Below are 9,020 nucleotides of genomic sequence, written 5' to 3'. Positions count from 1 at the left end.
AATGTTAGTATATAGGGATACAATATCTAGACCTATAAGGAGTGTTTTAGCGGGATCATACGGTAGGTTTTCATATTTGTTGATCACATCTTTGGTGTCTTTTAGGTAGGATCTTGTCATGATGCCTACCCCCGGAGCACCAGGCCAGGCCCAGCACCCCCGGAAGCAGGCATCATGCCCTCGGGTAAAAGCCCAGCGGCCCCTTATAGGGGCTCTTTGGACTCAGTCCTGGCGCCTTTGGCGCCAGGCTCATGTTGGACATCAGTCCTGGCGCCATAGGCCCCAGGCTCATAAAGGGAGGTGTTTTGTGCACTTACCTGATGCAGTCCATGCTGCACGCGTCAGGCCTCCCTGAGACCTGAAAGGGACTATTTTTTCATAGGGACTATTTTTTCTCTCGGGCTTGGCAAGGGAAGGATACATACCTAGTTGGGGAAGGATACATACCTGGGACTTCTTTGGAGGCTATTTAAGCCACGCCCAGACAGCAGCTCATGCTTCGCGTTGTTCTGCTTCCTGCAGCTTAACTCTCACCGTGTCTGCTCCTGCTCCTGGACTCCAGCCACGCCCGCCTCGAACCTGGAAGACCTGCAAGGAAGGAAGAGAAGAGAAAGGTGAAAACCAAGGACTATTTCAAACTTCTTACCTGCATCCGGAATCTTCTCGCCAGCATCCCTGAAGAAAGACTTCCATTTAAAAGCATTGCGTTGCTCGCTGCAGCGCCACGCTTCACTCACCTGTCCTCGAGACATCTCCCGGCTCCATCGCGGCTGTCAGCATCGAACGCCACATCTCTGCACCTAGGGGAGAGAGGAAGAAACAAAAGGTGAGCAGAAGGAACACAGAAGGAAAGTCTGATTAACAGCCATAATACTTACCGGCTTTTCTTCCACATTTCGGGTCGGCGCCGCCCCGTTGGCAGGTACCGTACCCCGGCCCCTATGGGGAAAGGACAAGAGAAATTTCTGGGGAATGATAAGGACATTTAGAGGGATCGCCCTCATCACTACTCACCTCGGCAGTTTAACCCCTCGACGCATCGCCTTCATTCTGCACCTGAAATAAAGGACAGATCACAGGTTAGAAAGACAACATAAAGGGGGCCTCACTTGAACTTTGAACTTTCATACTTACGGCGCATCGCTTAGGAAAGTCAAGTGGATTTTGCCAGCGCCATTCTGAAAACCAGTGAAGTAACTGGACGAGCACGCGCCCCTGCACCAGAAGCAGGATGGAGAGTTCATCGTTCCAAACCATAAGGTGAGCTTAAACCGGAGTTTGGAGGAAGTTAGAGAGGAACGAAAGGGAAAGTGGGAAAAGGGGGAGCTAGCACACTATTCTGCAGACTGTTAATCCCCTTTCTCATCTGCAGAAGGATATTCCTACGGGCCAGGCAAGCACAATTTGGAGGTCCTGTCCAATCGGTGGTCCGGGTCCTGCGCATCACGCTAGAAGAGTCCACAGCAATCCAGACTAGACCAGCGCCCCCGTGGGAACCAGGTGAGCGTTACAGATCTCATTTTCTCTACATATCCTTTTAAGTAGTGGTCTGCATACTTAGATAACGGTTCTAGAATAGAAGTAATCCCTGAAACTATGGGTCTACCCGGTGGTTTAATCAGCGTTTTATGGATTTTGGGTAGACAGTAGAATTTGGGTGTAGCTGGTTCCATTTTGTTTAAAAAGGCCCATTCCTGTTTGCTAATCCATCCTCTGTCACAAGCTTTGGTCGTTTTGGTTTCAGTGAGGTTTTCCAGTTCTTTTGTGGGATCTACAGACAATCTCTTGTAATAGTTCTCATTTTCTAGTTGTCTATGACATTCTTCTGTGTATTCATTCTTGTTTAGCAACACTATAACTCCACCCTTATCTGCTCTTTTGATCACAATCTTTTCGTTGGAAGCTAATGATTGGATCGCTGTTCTTTCATTTGTGGTCAGGTTTTGATACATAGGGATATTTTGTTGTTCCAACTTAGTTACTTCCGCCAGAACTCTTTTTTCAAAAATTATTGATTCTGGCGAGTATATGTATGAGGGAGGACAGAAAATAGAGGGATTTCTTAGTCCTGAGTGGTTAATCATGTTGGGTTCTCTATTTGTTTCGTTACGTGTGGCAAAAAATTCTTTGTCTTATTTTACGCATAAATTTAAAGAAATCTGTGCGGAACAGAAAGGGATCATGTTTGTTCGAAATTACGAAACCTAGACCCTTTTCCAGAACTTGTTTTTCCATATTGGTAGGTGTGTATGTGGAGAGGTTCACTAGAATTGATTTCGGCTCCTCAGGTATCTCTGGTCCCCATTCCATTGGCCCCGATTGGGCCCTTGGTATAAAAAAGGCTGTGTCCCTTGATTCCTGTTTCCCCTTTTCTGTCTGTAGTTAGGGTTTCCTCTTCCACGGTTTGGTGGATTTTGACCTGGATTAGTGTTGTCTGGATCACTACTTGAATTACTTGAGCTATAAAATGTCGCCCTAAATCTAACCCGTCTGTTATTTCGTGGGGTCCTTGTGTTTGTGCCATCTGTGTTTTGTATCCTTCTTTTGTGTAGGGATATGCCTTTTCGTGTGAGTATTTACTCAGATCTTTTTTTAATCTTTGAATTCTTTCTAGTGTATTGATTTGTTTAAAATCTTTCATTTCTTTCTCTATCTCTTCTATTCTCTTTTTGACTAGATCCAAGGCAATCAGTTTTTTAATGTCAATAAGACTTAAAGAATTTTTTGCCATTTAATTTGCAAAATTTTAGCTTGAGAACAGCTTTAGAAGGGTTGAACTGCAGCCTTTTTCGATCTGTTTGCAGTAACGGAAAACAGGAATCCCTTTATAACTAATGGACATACTCCCTGTGGTTTGTTTTCAGAAACCACCTGTAGAAACCACAAGGCAGAAGCTAGAAAACTATTAGCACATCCGCAAAACCCCGCGGGAAGGAAAACCACGAAGAGAGCTTTTTGGACTAAACCTAATGGTAAGCGGACAACACGCAACCTTTTCTAAGAGTTTATGCACAATGGAAATGCCACTAAGGTTTCGCCACAATGTTTAGAAATCTATATAAACGAGTACCTATCACTACTGAAAGGATACCACACCTCTTTTAACTAAATGACCCCTCAAAGGAACTACGACCACCAGAATGCATTGCGTTTTTTAACCTGAAAGCTGTAAGAAACTTTCTTGCAAAAAAAACATTTATTTGTTTGCAGATTCTGTAGGAAGATCCTTCCTCGTAAGAAAATAACGTCCAACCTATGTGGACAAATTTTCGCCTGCTAATCAAGAAAGCCCGCACACTAAGAAGACCAGGTAACCAATAGGACCCTCTAGTCTTCTTTGACACTTTTAAAGATGTCGGAAGAAACGTTATGTTAATTATTTTTTATCGTTTATCAACAGTTACTATCATCTCTAAGAGAAGGCCAGAGGATTCCTAACTTGGACAAAGCCCACTTGTAACCCCTCACATTGACCACTCCTGAAGAAAGTCCCAAGACCCACATAGAGGACTGAAACATGTCGAGAATTTTTTTGTCAGTCTAATTAATGAAACTGTCTGAGTGAATTGAATATTCCAGTGAAGGGATGTTCTAATTCTAATAATGGAATAGAATTAGAATAGAAGAATAGAAAAGATAACGATGAATCATAATCGTAACTCTGATCTAGAAGAACTACACAACAGGGATTTAATTAGAGATCAGTAACGTCAGTATCTCTAAGATTTTTTAGAATTGATTGTGCATGATGTTTGTCTTTGTTAATACGATACACATGTATCTTTTTAGAGGGTCTAATCATGTATTTTAGACAATTTTGTAATTTCTATTAAAATGTGTACTTTTTGAACAAATTGATGGCATTCAGATGAATGGATAACTGTTGATAAAGGACCAAGTCCTATCTTTTTGAGTCTTGTGCAGCAATCCCTGCACCCGTTAGAGACACACCTCCTCATCTCCAGCCCGCACACCCGCAATGGTGCGGACGGACGCCTGCGCTGCGGACAGCAACCCGGTGGGCAGCCGGAGTTTCATGAGCACCTCAACTTGAAGGATTCAGAGCAGAGGACGCGGTGACTTGCGGCCGGCGCCGGCGGTGGGTGCTGTGTCACCTGATATTGCGGTTAGCGCTGTGGGGGGCTTGCTGCATGCGGACCCACCCCTCACCTTAGCGCTGGGGTCCCCTGGGGACAGCGGGAGCCCTAGCGTGCAGATGGACAGCACGCCCGGCACGCATGAGCACAACGCGGCATGGATTTGGAAGCACACATAATTTAAACACTTGTGAACAAGGCAAATCTACTCCTTGCATTCTGGATGTGCCCCCGCCTCCTGAGACAGGCACTGGTGCTGTAGGATTCTGTGTTGATGGCTGGTGGAAGCAGAGCTCCCATTCATGCCCCCCATCAGTTGTAAAAGGGCTAATCACACTACATGGGAATGCCCAGCTATTGGATGGTCATTTTGTCGACTGATCCACCTGTGCTGCAGTGAGACCTCTGCTTTAAAGCCCTGGAGGGGGTTGGTGTCGCAGTGTGGCAGCAGGCCGGCAGTGGGAAAGACAACCAGCCCTCTGCTCTGGCGCCATGAAGACCTGGTGGTGAGCCACTGACAACATAGAAAAAAATGATTATCCCCCAACCACAGAGGTGAACGCTCTGTACTATGTGAGCCCTGACCAGGGTAATAATCAGCCCCAATCCCCGGGGCTTGACGTCACTATCTTTATCCATATTTCTCAGTAGACGTGCTGGGTGCTGCCTATCTATATACAACTAAATAACGATCTGGTGGGACACTGCTTGCACCGCGTGGACAGTGAGGCCCCTAGAAGACATCCTAAAGGCATTTTTTCGAGTCAGTAAATGTAGTGCCTTGACAACGTCTGCGATGCAGAGTAGAGGCAGCACTGGACTTGGTTTGGGCAGAGGGGGCTACACAGCAATAGAGGCCCATTGACTACAGCCTAGTTGCTGCAAAGCACATAATCACCAATGTCGACACAGTGCTTTTGTGTCCCCGGGGCAGCTGGTTGTAACATCGAGGCAGCGTGATACAGGTTAGTTGCACTAGCCCATCTCCTTATCCTGTAAAGGAAATCTCCCTCTGCAAGTCTGGAACCCTGAGGGATAGCCTATGGAGGCGCACGTGGTGTTTGGGTTCGTCGATCTGTACCTTACTGAAGAGGGCTAATATAAGGGTCCCTGCGGCCGTCCCTTGGTGCTGTATTGAACCCCTGCTGTGGGTCCCGGCGGCTGCACCCCAGGCTCGGATATACATGACCTAACAGACTTATAAGCGGTGTAGCTGGGATCCCTTTTGGCCGCGGCAGCACCGTTGTACTATTGGAGCTAGTCATCTCCTGAAAGCCCCCAAACCACTAAATAACAAAAGCGGATGGTTATTGAACATGTGTGAGGTAACATGCCTTCCCCACTCACAGTTGATATCTCACGGGCCACAAAAGTATGGTGTGACCGCAAGACTCAGCAGCACAACGAGCACCACCACAAGGAGGTTCCCTACCTCTGCTATATCGTTATGTGCTGCCACTGGTCTAGATAAAACACTTTGGTCTTGAATCCCGCACCAGGACACACTTGCCACTCGGCATAGCACTCGGCATAGCCACCAGCAATACAGCGTAATGATGAAGGGGGTTGGAAAGAAACAAAGCTCCATCAACATGTCCGCCCAAAGTGACAAAGTGATTGAAGGGACAGAGGTTACTAGCAAACCACCTAGGGCGAGCGCTGAGCATCAGGAAACCAGCGAGCTACAACGCATGATGGAATATACTCAAAGCACTCAAAGCAAGACAATATGAGTGGCACAATCAACACCATCAAAGCCCATATGGACAACCCCGATGCCCGCATCGCTGAGGTCGAGAATAGGGTGGGCATGGCAGAAGATGAAATGGCTACAATAAGGGTAGATGTTACCGTGCTTTCAAAGCAAGTTCAGGTCATCGATAAGAAGAACGAAGACCTGGAAGTGAGATCTCGCTGCAACAACTTAAGAATTATTGGAATACCTGAGGATAATAATGTGGAGCAAACATTGCTGTCACTGCTGGATAACCCAAAGGTGCCGCCTCATTTTGTCATTGAATGATCACACCGCACATTGGCCCCTAAGCCTGGTGCCTGTCAGGGTTGCACACCGGTACCTGGCGCAGGAGTGGATGTACCAACTACCCCCACACTGGTCTTGATACCTGCAAGACGAAGCTTACGCAGGCCTTCGCGACCAGGGCAGGGAAAGAGGGTTAGGGTCTCGTTGATTGGATAGGTTGGGGGGTTGTGGGAAAACCGGGAAAAGGAGTAGGGCGAGGTAATGGGTAGGTAGAGGGAAATTGGGTGAGGTTCAACTGCTGCACACCTTCATTGTCATAACACACCACATGATAATTCCTGCAGAGCCTGCAGGCTGGACCACACAGTACGCTTTCTGAAGTGTGAATCACATAAGCAACATTTAACCCCTGTGAGCAGTTCAATTGGCAGTGGGTAACCACTGTCACAGGTAAACTAGCATGCAACACTTAGCTTAGGTTCATTGTCCGGTCCGAGTGCTCGGTCCTTGGGAAGCTGTCAGTCTGTGCTGCGTCTCCGAAAACGGTGTGGACTGGTCACGTCTTCCGCTACAAAGAAAGAGTATGTGTTATTCCAGGTCACACATACACACGGTCATTCACTCCATGCCGCATTCATACTTTCTTCCCCAGGCGCAAAACAAATCGTTAGTAACGTGTCAGCGCGAGCTTCGCCGCGCGTGGCTTGGGGCGCGGGTATTCTCCTTTTTATGGTGCCAATGTTGCGCTCCTCATTTCTGCATGACTCGCGCTGCTAACCACTTTTGTCCCTGGGCCTGTACTTATCTCGTATGCCGGCGCAGGGGCGAGCGCTATGGACTGGAAGACCGTGCCCCCTGCGCTTCCCAAAACTCTCTCTACGGGCTTTCTCAGGATGGAGTATTGCGTGGCTTCGGTTCCCCGGGTATGCGTCCCAAACTTATCTGAGTATCGGCGAGGGGCCAGACTCTCAATCAGGCGGGGCCCCTCGCACGGGTTTTCCTACGGAGCTCGGTGTCTCACGTCCTCCTCCACAGCGATCTCGAGTACAAGCCCCGTGTCGGTGTTCTCGCGCATGCCCGTTGGGGCGTACCACGCCCGATCTGATTCCTGATTGGCTGTCTGTGCGCGAGGCATGCTGGGAAGTGTAGTCTCGATGCACTTGCAGCGCCTGCAGCCTACAGGGAGGACAAAGCAGTCTCCTGTATGGCAGTACCCTTCCCCATCCCACCTGAACACCACACACATTCGCAACACGTGGCCCATAGTGCAGGACACCCACCAGTTTCTTCACTACAGGTGCCGCCGCATACTTTGCTGCATGCTTTTTGCGTGCCCCCCCAGGTCTGCCCCTGACAGTGCCCCTCCGTGCTAAGTTATTGCCTGTGTCCTTAATTACCGCCATAGGGATACCTTGCTTTGTGCTGCAAGGGCCAAAGGCGAGTTGCCACGGTTCTACGTTATTTAATCGCAGGACTTTTCATCATGGGGTTTTTTACTGCAAATTTTTTCCGGAAAAAAACCCATTGAATTTTTTTTTTTTTGGGGGGGGGTTACCCTCCCAAACCCCCCATTCACTTTTTTTTTTTTTATTCCCTTACACACATTTTTTACATTTTTTAACCCCCCACCCAAAAAAAAAAGAGTTTTTTTAAAAATAAATTTGCGGTAAAAAACCCTGCGATGAAAAGTCCCGCAATCAAAGGACGGTATACCGTTGCTACTGGGCTCCAGCAGAGTCCACCTGTATCCGGACTTCTCGGCATCGGTGCTACAGGAACGCACATCATCTTTGGTGACTAAGAAGAGGCTCAGCGAGCACAACATAAAATACGCCATGCTCTACCCTGCCCTACCTGAGGAGGCCATGCAATTTTTGGATGAACACTTCCCAGGGTGATCCACATTGTCCAGTATAATCTTTCCAGATTCCGCCAGTAAGCCCTAGTGGAAACGCTGTAATCAGTGTGGCCATGTTCCGGATGATACTGCTCAGCCAGTTCAATATATCTCAATGTTCAATGGTTACCCAGGTGGCCAGATAACCAGAAGTACATAACATGTCAATATTAGCATAGAAGCCAGCTGTGCCAGACCGGAAGAAGTCAGCACGCAGCCCCCCCATGCAGTGTTGCAAATGTTGGTGATGTTCACAATGTGGGAATCATCCCTCTGTTTGGGAGAGGGATGGGGAGGGCATGGGGAGTTGGGGTAAAGTTTTACAAAATTTGCATGACATGTTCTTAGATATCAATCGCAACCACAATACTAATGTAAAAGAAGTGTTAAGTTATCTGAGTAATAGCACAACGGCAGGTTATAGACACACTATGAGTAGTCCAAATGGGAGTTGATCCGATACACTTCGTTATGTGGAATGTACGGGGATTGGGAAACTCGATAAAGAGGCGCGCCTACAGCTTTATCTAGAACGGCACAAAACACAGATCCTGTTTTTGCGAGCGATGCACTCTTTAGCGCAGTTCTGGGAGGAATTTGCTAGGGCCTGGAGCGTTACTACACTACATATTTGACCCAATGTAGAGGGGTTATGACCTTTATTCATAAATCCACTCACTATATTCATATAAGAGCTCAGCTGGACCTGGTGTAACGCTCACCTGGTATCTACGGGGATGTCACTCAGCCTGTTCTGACCTCTTACGACCTCGAACCCTTCCCTGGACACTATTCGACTGGAGACTGGGCCTGAAACACAGGATTGGTAGAGTTTAACTCCCTATTGTCTCTGTTTGCTTCAACCCCTTTTTCCCCGGGGTCCAACCCTTCCCTTTGATCCACAGCTCACCTTGTTTTCTTGGATAGTGTGCTCTCCGTCCTGCCTTCAGCGCAGGGGCACGTTGATTGATGCGGGCTTGTTGTTGCCTAGTTACTTCACTGGCAAGAGTCCGACAGGTAAGTATACTGAGTCTTTTGAACA

The sequence above is a fragment of the Ambystoma mexicanum genome, chromosome 2p (genome assembly GCF_040938575.1).
Source record: "Ambystoma mexicanum isolate Mex_15411 chromosome 2p, UKY_AmexF1_1, whole genome shotgun sequence".
Classification (NCBI taxonomy): Eukaryota; Metazoa; Chordata; class Amphibia; order Caudata; family Ambystomatidae; genus Ambystoma; species Ambystoma mexicanum.
The sequence above is the reverse complement of the archived record's forward strand: the minus strand, read 5'-3'. Positions refer to the sequence as shown.